We start from the raw sequence: 10,936 nt of genomic DNA on the forward strand, positions 1-10,936 counted from the left end.
AATGTTTCCGTAACCTTGACTCTAGCGAGATATGAGAAACTATAAGAGCATTTTTCTTTAATAAATTGTAGGTATTTTTTTCTGTAACCGTCATCAAGGGGTGACATTGAGTCTGGGGGTGAGATTGGGTCATACAAAAATGTTTTGAAATTAAAGCGATGATCTCTATCCATGTTTGGGTACGGAAAGTTGCGTCTTTTAGTTACGAATTTTAAAGTTATCGCAGTTTTATTGAAAAAGTATTTTTTTCCCGTTTTCGTAATTTTTCAATTTTTGCACGTGGTGCGTCAAAAACCCAGTTTTGACTTTCTGAAATCGTATCTCGAAATATTGAAAACAAAACTTCTCCATTTTTTGATATGTTATGTAAAATTTTCCGAGGAATCCGACAAAAATATTTTCAGACATAAGCACTTTGGTCCCAAGAACAGCATTTTAAGTTTTCATTGGACCTTTTTAAATGTTAGGCTAGATTTTTAAAACCTCTAACTATTTTTCCTTAAAAGCCTATCTATTCATTTGCGTCCAAGACAGCTAAAATCGGTTGAAATGGCGAGGAGTAATGATTTTTTTTTTGAAAAAAGTGGTTTTTGCGAAAATTGACGAAAATTGCAATTTTTCGGACCACCCCAACTCGGCGTTAGTCACCCTAATGGTAAAATAAATACGGGTCTAATTAATTCGGCCAAGGAAAATCTTTTTTTTTAATCATGCTGTTTTCGTGGGGATTTGCTGTATGATAGATAGATAGTATTTATATTTTGAAGGAATTTTGTGATCGAACACGAATAAGGCGATTTTTAAATTATTTTTATTTTCACTAAACAAATCTAATTCCCAAAATCTGTATTTTTTATACAGTATGTAAAAAAAGTATTTACACCCCTTGGGCACTTTGCACATTTTGTGGTGAAACATGTAAACAATTTTAAGTTTGACAGAAGCCTAGTACTACGTTTTGTTCAGAAACTCATGCCGAACATTTTGCTACAAAAAGCTCATGAAAAGATGATTTGAGCATGAGCATGAGCATGAGCATGGTTGACTGCCAATGAGCTGCTACTCCGTTATTGACAGATCAGCTGAAGTTAAACAATGAATCAAAAATGATCAGTGGGAGCCAACCATCCGTTCACTGTTTAACCTCTGAAGATCCCGACTTTATTAGTCAATACCGGCGCCCTCCCAAGAAGCCTGCAGTTCAACGAAAGGGAGGAATGTTAGTCCGATAGTTGAAGTTGCAGACTCATCAAGCACATAGTTTTTCGCTATATACTTGTTGATACCGCATGAGACCGTTGAATCCACAGCATCTCCTTCAAGCATCACGTGATTTTTTTTTTGGTTAGTAGGATAAGGTATTGGCTTTTCGATGCCTCCCGAGCTACGACGCTATGGGGAGGACTTTCATAACAGACCCGTCGGCGAGCCTTCCGAGCAACGATGCTATGGGAAGGTCTTTCTGGTTAACACACAAAATCACTCACACACAGTTATTTTGCTCCACTATTAACTCGACTATCCAAATTGTCAGTGCGTCTTTCAATCATTATATAGAAATGGCTTTTTCACCGCAAAAAAATAAAACCTTATTCGAAAAATTTAAACACAATCCACCCGACGCCGTGCCTTCCGATCAACGATATAGGAAGGGCTTTGAAAATCACAAACAATTAATTAAGTTTACAAAAGCACAAAAAAACACCAATTACTCAACGAAAAAGACACAAATAATTCAGTAAGGCAAGCGCGTGGCCTCACTGCCCGCAATCGACTGAAGTAGGGAACACAATTAACACCCTGTTAATTTGGAACACAATTACTACGACAAACTCAACCGACGGCGTGCCCTCCGATCAACGATGATAAAGGAAGGACTGATCATTGCTAGCAAGAAATAGCACACATAAAAACACGATCGATCCTGTCAAGCAAGCACGTTGCCCCACCGCCCGCATGCGACACACATAATTCACGACAAAAGGCACACACGAAAAAAATCACTTTTCACTCCGAATATTTTTACGACCACGCGCTCCCTTTACAAATTATGCACTCACCCCATACGAACAGCGACACAAAAGCACACAAAAAAATTAACCTGAATAATCACGAATTCGCGTCCCCACTTCCAGCGCACCAATGATGCTATTATTCGATTAGCACAATCACTCACCCCATACGAACAGCGACACAAAAGCACACAAAAAAATTAACCTGAATAATCACGACTTCGCGTCCCCACTTCCAGCGCACCAATGATGCTATTATTCGATTAGCACAATCACTCACCCCATACGAACAGCGACACAAAAGCACACAAAAAAATTAACCTGAATAATCACGACTTCGCGTCCCCACTTCCAGCGCACCAATCACAAAAAGCTCATGAAAAGATGATTTCTATAAAAAGTTCTATAATAAATACTATTACAAAAATCAAAAAAGGTGCAAAAAAAGTTTGAACACCTTTCGAAAAATTCAAATAAATAAAGTTATTTGTTGACAATTCACCATATATCCAGTCTCCCGACTCCAAATAGGCATCGTTGACTGATTAAAAAAAATAGTTTGGATTGAATATAAAGTTTACTAACTACTAAGTATACAAGTTTATATAACTCTGGAAATTCTATATAAAACTTATCCAAACTTAATTTTGCAAACTTTTAATTCAACTAAATGTCAATATATTACCATAGAATTGCTAAATAAACATTTTGGAGTGGGGATAACACCGTTTTGGGTGTATTTGTATCGATAGAAGAGATTTTTCGTTGGAATTTCGTACCAACCCAGAATTACGTCGTCGGAAAATCCGCCGGCATCCGAACCGGTCCACGATTCACAAGTCAACCTATGTGGCATCGGAAAGGGCATAAAATTTCCGATCTTCTGATACCCAAACATCTAGGTTTTCTGTAAAACTCACGACAAATTTATTATTTTCCCAACGGGACCGTGGTGTAGGGGTAAGCGTAGTTGCCTCTCACCCAGTCGGCCTGGGTTCGATCCCAGACGGTCCCGGTGGCATTTTTCGAGACGAGATTTGTCTGATCACGCCTTCCGGCGGACGGGAAGTAAATGTTGGCCCCGGTCTAACCTAGAGGTTAGGTCGATAGCTCAGTCCAGGTGTAGGAGTCGTCTCCCTGGGTCCTGCCTCGGTGGAGTCGCTGGTAGGCAGTTGGACTAACAATCCAAAGGTCGTCAGTTCGAATCCTGGGGTGGATGGAAGCTAAGGTGTAAAAAGAGGTTTGCAATTGCCTCAACAATCAAGCCTTCGAACACCTAGCTTCGAGTAGGAATCTCGCAATCGAGAACGCCAAGCAATGGTGTAGAGCGAATAATCTGATTTTTATTTTCAAAATTTTCATAATAACCCATTATTATGCGGTACTTTTTTAAATACTTCAGAAACGATTAAAACTTTTAAAAAAATGAACGATTGTGTTAATGTGAGAAATGATTGAATTTGAATCCTTACGTATTTTTCAACCATAAAATGGTTTAATTTAGTTGAATACAGTCTAGTTCCATTAAGTGAACGTTTATCAAGTTTTTAAAAGCACTTCAAAAAAGCGTTTTTACAGCTGCCATTTTTTTTGTCGATTTCGACTACAGCGGGTAATAATGTTAATGAGGGAAAAGTACTAATTTTGACTGAAAATAATGTAATTCGGAAACATGTTGTGTATCAATGGGAGACCATATTTGCTTAGATTTGTGCCATAATTTCATTTGATTTCTTGATTTTTGTCGTGGACGAAAACTTTATTAAAACGCAAAATTTCAACAAAAATAAACTTGTAAATACTTAAAACCTTGTGGAAACTTAAAATCAAACAGTTTATCAACGTTCTACAACAAATTATACCGAAAACTATAAATTGTCATTAAATTCTTGTCAAATTTCCTAGATTCCCACTATAAAGTGAGCGATTTCTGGGTTCTCTACCCTGGCATGCCAAATGCATTTTAGGACCTTTTTTGGACATTCTCTTGCTATTTCCTTAGTAAAGTTATTATTAAAAAAACTGCATCTCAAGACTTCTTTATCCAGAGCAACCAAACACTGCCTCCAAATTGCCAGATTAATGATTGTGGAATGGTGAATTTAACTGACATTTTCACAAAAAAAGTTATCAGACCACTCATAAAACATAAATAAGCATTAGTTTCTTTGGTTTCAGTGTGTGAAGCCGATATTTTTTTAAAAATCTGTACTACTGGAGAGAACCAATGTTTGTTTACATCCCTAAGAATAAAGTGTTTCGAATTTGTGGATATCAAGGGTCATTTTTTTTCTTTAAAAACTTGATATAAGTTCGTCAGAATCCTGGGGTGAAAGATTCCTTGGAATTAGAAGAGGTTTGGGTGCTCTCCCCATTTGGACTTCCAGGTTCGAACAGAAACTTTCATTAGGCCACAAAAGACCTGTGGGCCATTAAAGTGGATGGGTTGTTTTTGTTGTACCATAAAAATGGAAGCCATTCCAGTGTCCGTTTGAAAATCGGCCAAAATGCATGCCCTAAGAATGTGCCAAGAAAAAATGACCCTTTGCTCCACAAGCGGAAAACGGTTTTGTTGGGTTATTTTAAGCATCTGTGCCAATTTTGAGCAAAATTGGTTAAGATTAACCCGTTGATATTCGAGCCTCAAATTGGTGAAAAATAAATTTTTCGGACGAAAATAACTTTTTTAAATCGCTAATAACTTTTCAGGATCGAGTTTTACAGCTTTGGTATGTTCTACAAAGTTGTAGAGCATTAAATTTCCAATGAGATTCTCATTATGAGAATCTCACTTTTAAGAAAATTTGGATGAAAGTAGCGCACCGTGCAGACCAAACCGTAATAAAATAGGATTTTTCATACATTTTTTCGATTTTTCCCATACAAACTTCACCCCCGAGTATCAATGGGTAAATATTGACCGGACTCGTATTCGGTTGTTCAGAAAGGTGCTCTACCACTTTCCCAACAATTTGTCATAAACCTATTCAAAGATGAATAATGTGTTTTGCAGTCGAAAAAATTGAGCACTGGTGACAAGTTTGCTGGCAAACTATGTTTGCTTCTGAACCTTCATTCGTTTTTGACTTTGAACTCTATTCTGGTAGAAATAAGGTTCGTAGGGTTCGCTAAACAAATATTTGAACATGCGTTGTAACGTTTCCAACAGAAGGTTTAAGCAAACAATGAGCTTTGATTTTGCTTGTATAACTGAAAATGAGTAGTTTTATTAAAATTCACGCCATTTTGGAGTCAAAATATCGGCGAGAAACCCGTACTGATCAAACCAAAAATACTAAAGAAAATATAAATCTCGATATCTCAAACAAATCGTCGTTGTCGTACTAACTTGTCGCACGTGCATTTTGAACCAACTTGAGGTAAGAACGCCATTTTGTGCAGCTCACAATGCCTCACCATTTGACCTTCAGAGATCCCCAAAATTCGATTTCAATCCTGAGATATTCAATAAAAACATATGAACAGAATGATCAACCTAACAAAACGTGTTTGTTATTGTTTACATTGCGTGCTCATGGTTTTGTTTATTCAAGGTCAAACATAAAAACGCGTTTTTCTCGAAACGTCAAAAAGTGACACACTAGGTTCAGCCCTTTTGAAATGTTCGTCTTGATTTTAAAATTTTCATTGCATTTTTTTGCGAAGATATTAGGAAATTTCCAGATTGATTATTATTCTGATTTGACCAATCGTACCATCGTTTCTGAGATATCGGCACTTGAAAATAGAGTGCTGTTTGGGTAACACTTCGATGTGATGGTGGTATCTTGTCGCACGTCGCTTTTTGATGTTTTGAGAAAAACGCGTTTTAATGTTTGACCTTGAATAAACAAAAACTAGAGCAAGCAAAGTAAACAATAACTGAAACTATTTGTTTTGCTGATAGTTATGTACATTGTCACGAAGTTTGGTTGAATTTGGTCCCGAGCTATTGTTAAAAATGTTCATAATAGTCAGGTATGTACGTGTGACCAAACGTCCTCTGACTGAATTCTTTTGTTCAATTGTCACACTTGCAGAAATTTTCAGGGTGTGTCAAGATAGCACGGTCAGATCTTTTGAATGAAGAGTGACAACAATGCATGGAGTTTTTTTTCAAGTTTTTGTTGAATATCTCAGGATTAAAATAGAATTTTGGGGATCTGTGAAGATCAAAAGGCATTGAAAGCTGCACAAAATGGCTTCTTTAACTCAATTTGGCTGTAAATCGACGTTCGACAAGATAGCATGATCACGACGACTTGAAATTATCGTTTCTTTATACATCTCGATTTTATTGTTTCTTTATATTTGAGGAGCTGTATTTCAGGAACGAAATGATCAATCTTCAATGTTTCTTAGAAGGTATTATGAGAATTTGCATCGGCTTTTTGAAAAAAATGATGATTTTTAACTCAAAACTAACTAGAAGTGACTAAAACCACCAAAATTGCATGCAATTTTCACAAAACACGTATCTGAAAATAAGTTTCGAATTAAACCATTCATTTTGGTCATATTCCTTGTAAGGTCATGATAACAGCGTAATAAGTCAACTCGAGCTTGACCCAATTGAGCCATTCAAGTTAAGTTAGGGTATGCGGCAGTTATGCATCCGGGGCCCAAAAAAAAAGCTCTGGGTGTGTTGGCCACATCCTACCCAGCCCTTCTTCCTCCTACAATTAAGACACAAAGCCCGTTCATTATCGACGTTTATGATCATCCGGCCAAGTCGAGTTTGCAAGCCACGGAGTTAAGACACAGAAGAAAGTGAAATTTCGTGACATGCCGCAACTTGAAAACAAGCACTTAGCACTCGATCAATTTGTCACGTTTGGGCCCCCAAAAAACCTTTATCTCAGCCAAAAACCCGCCAAATACAAAGGTAACAACGACAGTCGGCCTGATATCGTACAAATGACGCATAAATTACACATTTTATGCTCTGCAAACATGGCCCGACTTCTGCGAAAATATGAATAACGGCATGCCGACGACGACGACGACGAGAAATTACTGACATCTTGCGAAAAAAAACGGAGAAAAAAGAGGAGCCCTAAAGGAGGTCCGAGGCCGGTTGGTCAATTGACCCCTGCGGAATCAACGTGTTGGGCTGCTCGCGCAGACACACGCACCCAGTCCGCGCCGGGAATCGCGCCTCCTTCTGCGTGTGCACCCGCCCATCACAGGACCTGGCCAGGCCATCCATACCTCGGGCGCGTTATCGTCGTCGTCGGTCAGGGTTCATTAAAAGTGAAAATCCCGGCGTCCTTATTATCGAATCTGCACCGCGGGTTGCAACGGGCAGGGTCTCAACACGATTTTTTTCAAGATTTATTGCGGATTTCAGAGGTTTTTAGACAATCGTGCAAGTTGTAAAAAGATCTCCAACAAAGTGCACACCTCAAACTACAGCAGAAAAAACTATCTAAGACACACACCCTAGTTTGAAACTGATCTAAAGTGGTCGAAAGCAACAAAGCTCAGTCGGGGTAGGATTTCAAGTGTGCAAATATTTATTTGGTGTGCAGATATTATTTGCAAGGGTGAAGAATTTGGTGCAAAGTGTGCAATAAATTTTGAATTGAAAGAAATGTTCATATCAATAAAGAATAAAACACAGTTCAATTTTGAGTTGTCACCATGCCCCCACCATATCCTTGGTTAAAGGTGAACATGAATGACAAAGTCGCTTCTGCCCAATTGTCCCAACGAGGTGGAGAGATGCTCAACTTGACCATATCTGGCGGCCAAACTTGTTCGAAACGGGTTGAACTCGTCAAGTGGCAGTAATTTTTGCCTCTCTTTTTTCTCTCCAGTTGGCAACACTTCCCCGGCAGGACCTTTAAACTGCAACCCCGGTGCAGTCACATGTGTCATATGTCATGTTCGTCGTTTTTTCTTTCGAAGGACAAAAAAATGGTTGGACCTCGAACGACCAACGGCACAATTCGTCTTAATGTCCCCGACCTGACATCCTCCGAGCGGGTACAAGTTTAATTCGAGATAAACAACGGAACACTTAGGGCGTGACTCGCTCTGCACTTGGGGTCGTTTCTTTTGTTCGAGATGATTTTGGTGATTTTTTTTACTTTGGTTGACCGTTGACCAATGAAAAACTCGGTGGGGTCGTAAACGCAAAACTTCGACGAACTTGGCTTTATTTTCACTTTTTTGCGAACTTGAAATCCGTAAAATTTCACTTAAAAGAAATTTCCTGATACTCATACCTGTTGGTAATTTGGTATCTTCTTCGTTTTTTTTTTCGTTGCTGATTCCCTTGATCTTGTGCAACGAGGACTGAGGGAATCTCGCGCGTCATGGCTCGTAGTGTAGCATATTTTATGTTCATCTTTAAGTTAAACCTGCTAAATCACGCGGCACTCATTTGTGCGGTTGTGGTTTGGAGTTGGTTGCCAAAAAAGCAGGCAAAAGTGATGACCTGCGTCATAAGATATGGCTTCACGCGCGGTTGTGGTGAGGCGTAATGTGGTCAATATATTAGTACCGTAAAACCGGATAAGTTAATTGTACCCCCTACTTTAGGAGTGCAAAGATTAGCGGTGAAGAAAAATCGGCTGATGAAAAGGAAAACTTTTGCGGAATCAGACTCTTATTGCCCGCGAGCAATTCGGTCCTGCGTTACAAGGCCAACGGCGATCAAACGAGAGTCTGGCGTAATCAGGACTGAGAGGTGATTTCTGTTACGATTTGGATTATTAGCTGTAAATCTCTGTCGGGGAATGAAGAAATGGTTTCGCTTCAACTGTTTCACTTTGAACGGTTAATTCAGTAGTGTCTCGTCGTAAATGTTGTGGTATTCTGATTCTGCTAAATCATGTATTAAGTTACTTAGTACCCTTTTTGCTTCAATATCTCAACGTTTACGTAGTTGTTGTTTTATGTTGTAAATATCGTTTTTTTTTCTTTCAGTTGTATAGTTTTGTTACTTCTTACTTTTTTGTATCATAATCACAAGGTCGTTGAATAGTTTTCCGCATCTATGTTAGAAATCTCACCGTTCACTACCTTTTCTACAAACCAAAACTACAAACAAAAAACAAAAAACAAAAAACAAAAAACAAAAAACAAAAAACAAAAAACAAAAAACAAAAAACAAAAAACAAAAAACAAAAAACAAAAAACAAAAAACAAAAAACAAAAAACAAAAAACAAAAAACAAAAAACAAAAAACAAAAAACAAAAAACAAAAAACAAAAAACAAAAAACAAAAAACAAAAAACAAAAAACAAAAAACAAAAAGGGTAATTCTCTACCAACTCACACGAAATCGGGAAAAGTTGCCCCGACCCCTCTTCGATTTGCGTGAAACTTTGTCCTAAGGGGTAACTTTTGTCCCTGATCACGAATCCGAGGTCCGTTTTTTGATATCTCGTGACGGAGGGGCGGTACGACCCCTTCCATTTTTGAACATGCGACAAAAGAGGTGTTTTTCAATAATTTGCAGCCTGAAACGGTGATGAGATAGAAATTTGGTGTCAAAGGGACTTTTATGTAAAATTAGACGCCCGATTTGATGGCGTACTCAGAATTCCGAAAAAACGTATTTTTCATCGAAAAAAACACTAAAAAAGTTTTAAAAGCTCTCCCATTTTCCGTTACTCGACTGTAAAAAATTTTGGAACATGTCATTTTATGGGAAATTTAATGTACTTTTCGAATCTACATTGACCCAGAAGGGTCATTTTTTCATTTAGAACAAAATTTTTCATTTTAAAATTTCGTGTTTTTTCTAACTTTGCAGGGTTATTTTTTAGAGTGTATTAATGTTCTACAAAGTTGTAGAGCAGACAATTAAAAAATTTTTAATATATAGACATAAGGGGTTTGCTTATAAACATCACGAGTTATCGCGATTTTACGAAAAAAAGTTTTGAAAGAGGGGTCGGGGCAACTGCTGTGTGAGTTGGCGGAGAATTACCCAAAAACAAAAAACAAAAAACAAAAAACAAAAAACAAAAAACAAAAAACAGAAAACAAAAAACAAAAAACAAAAAAAAACAAAAAACAAAAAACAAAAAAAAAACAAAAAACAAAAAACAAAAAACAAAAAACAAAAAACAAAAAACAAAAAACAAAAAAAAAAAAACAAAAAACAAAAAACAAAAAACAAAAAACAAAAAACAAAAAACAAAAAACAAAAAACAAAAAACAAAAAACAAAAAACAAAAAACAAAAAACAAAAAACAAAAAACAAAAAACAAAAAACAAAAAACAAAAAACAAAAAACAAAAAACAAAAAACAAAAAACAAAAAACAAAAAACAAAAAACAAAAAACAAAAAACAAAAAACAAAAAACAAAAAACAAAAAAAAAAAAAACAAAAAACAAAAAACAAAAAACAAAAAACAAAAAACAAAAAACAAAAAACAAAAAACAAAAAACAAAAAACAAAAAACAAAAAACAAAAAACAAAAAACAAAAAACAAAAAACAAAAAACAAAAAACAAAAAACAAAAAAAAAAAAACAAAAAACAAAAAACAAAAAAACAAAAAACAAAAAACAAAAAACAAAAAACAAAAAACAAAAAACAAAAAACAAAAAACAAAAAACAAAAAACAAAAAACAAAAAACAAAAAACAAAAAACAAAAAACAAAAAACAAAAAAACAAAAAACAAAAAACAAAAAACAAAAAACAAAAAACAAAAAACAAAAAACAAAAAACAAAAAACAAAAAACAAAAAACAAAAAACAAAAAACAAAAAACAAAAAACAAAAAACAAAAAACAAAAAACAAAAAACAAAAAACAAAAAACAAAAAACAAAAAACAAAAAACAAAAACAAAAAACAAAAAACAAAAAACAAATCTTGAATCTTGAATCTTGAATCTTGAATCTTGAATCTTGAATCTTGAATCTTGAATCTTGAATCTTGAATCTTGAATCTTGAATCTTGAATCT

The 10,936-nt window shown here is 35.9% G+C and overlaps 1 protein-coding gene across 1 annotated transcript in view; it reads right to left on the reverse strand.

Annotated features, from left to right (window-relative positions):
* Positions 1–10,936, reverse strand: part of LOC120415322 (uncharacterized) — a 101,423-nt gene that overhangs the window by 90,028 nt on the left and 459 nt on the right. The gene's annotated exons all lie outside the window — the stretch shown is intronic.

The sequence above is a fragment of the Culex pipiens genome, chromosome 2 (assembly GCF_016801865.2).
Source record: "Culex pipiens pallens isolate TS chromosome 2, TS_CPP_V2, whole genome shotgun sequence".
Lineage (NCBI taxonomy): Eukaryota > Metazoa > Arthropoda > Insecta > Diptera > Culicidae > Culex > Culex pipiens.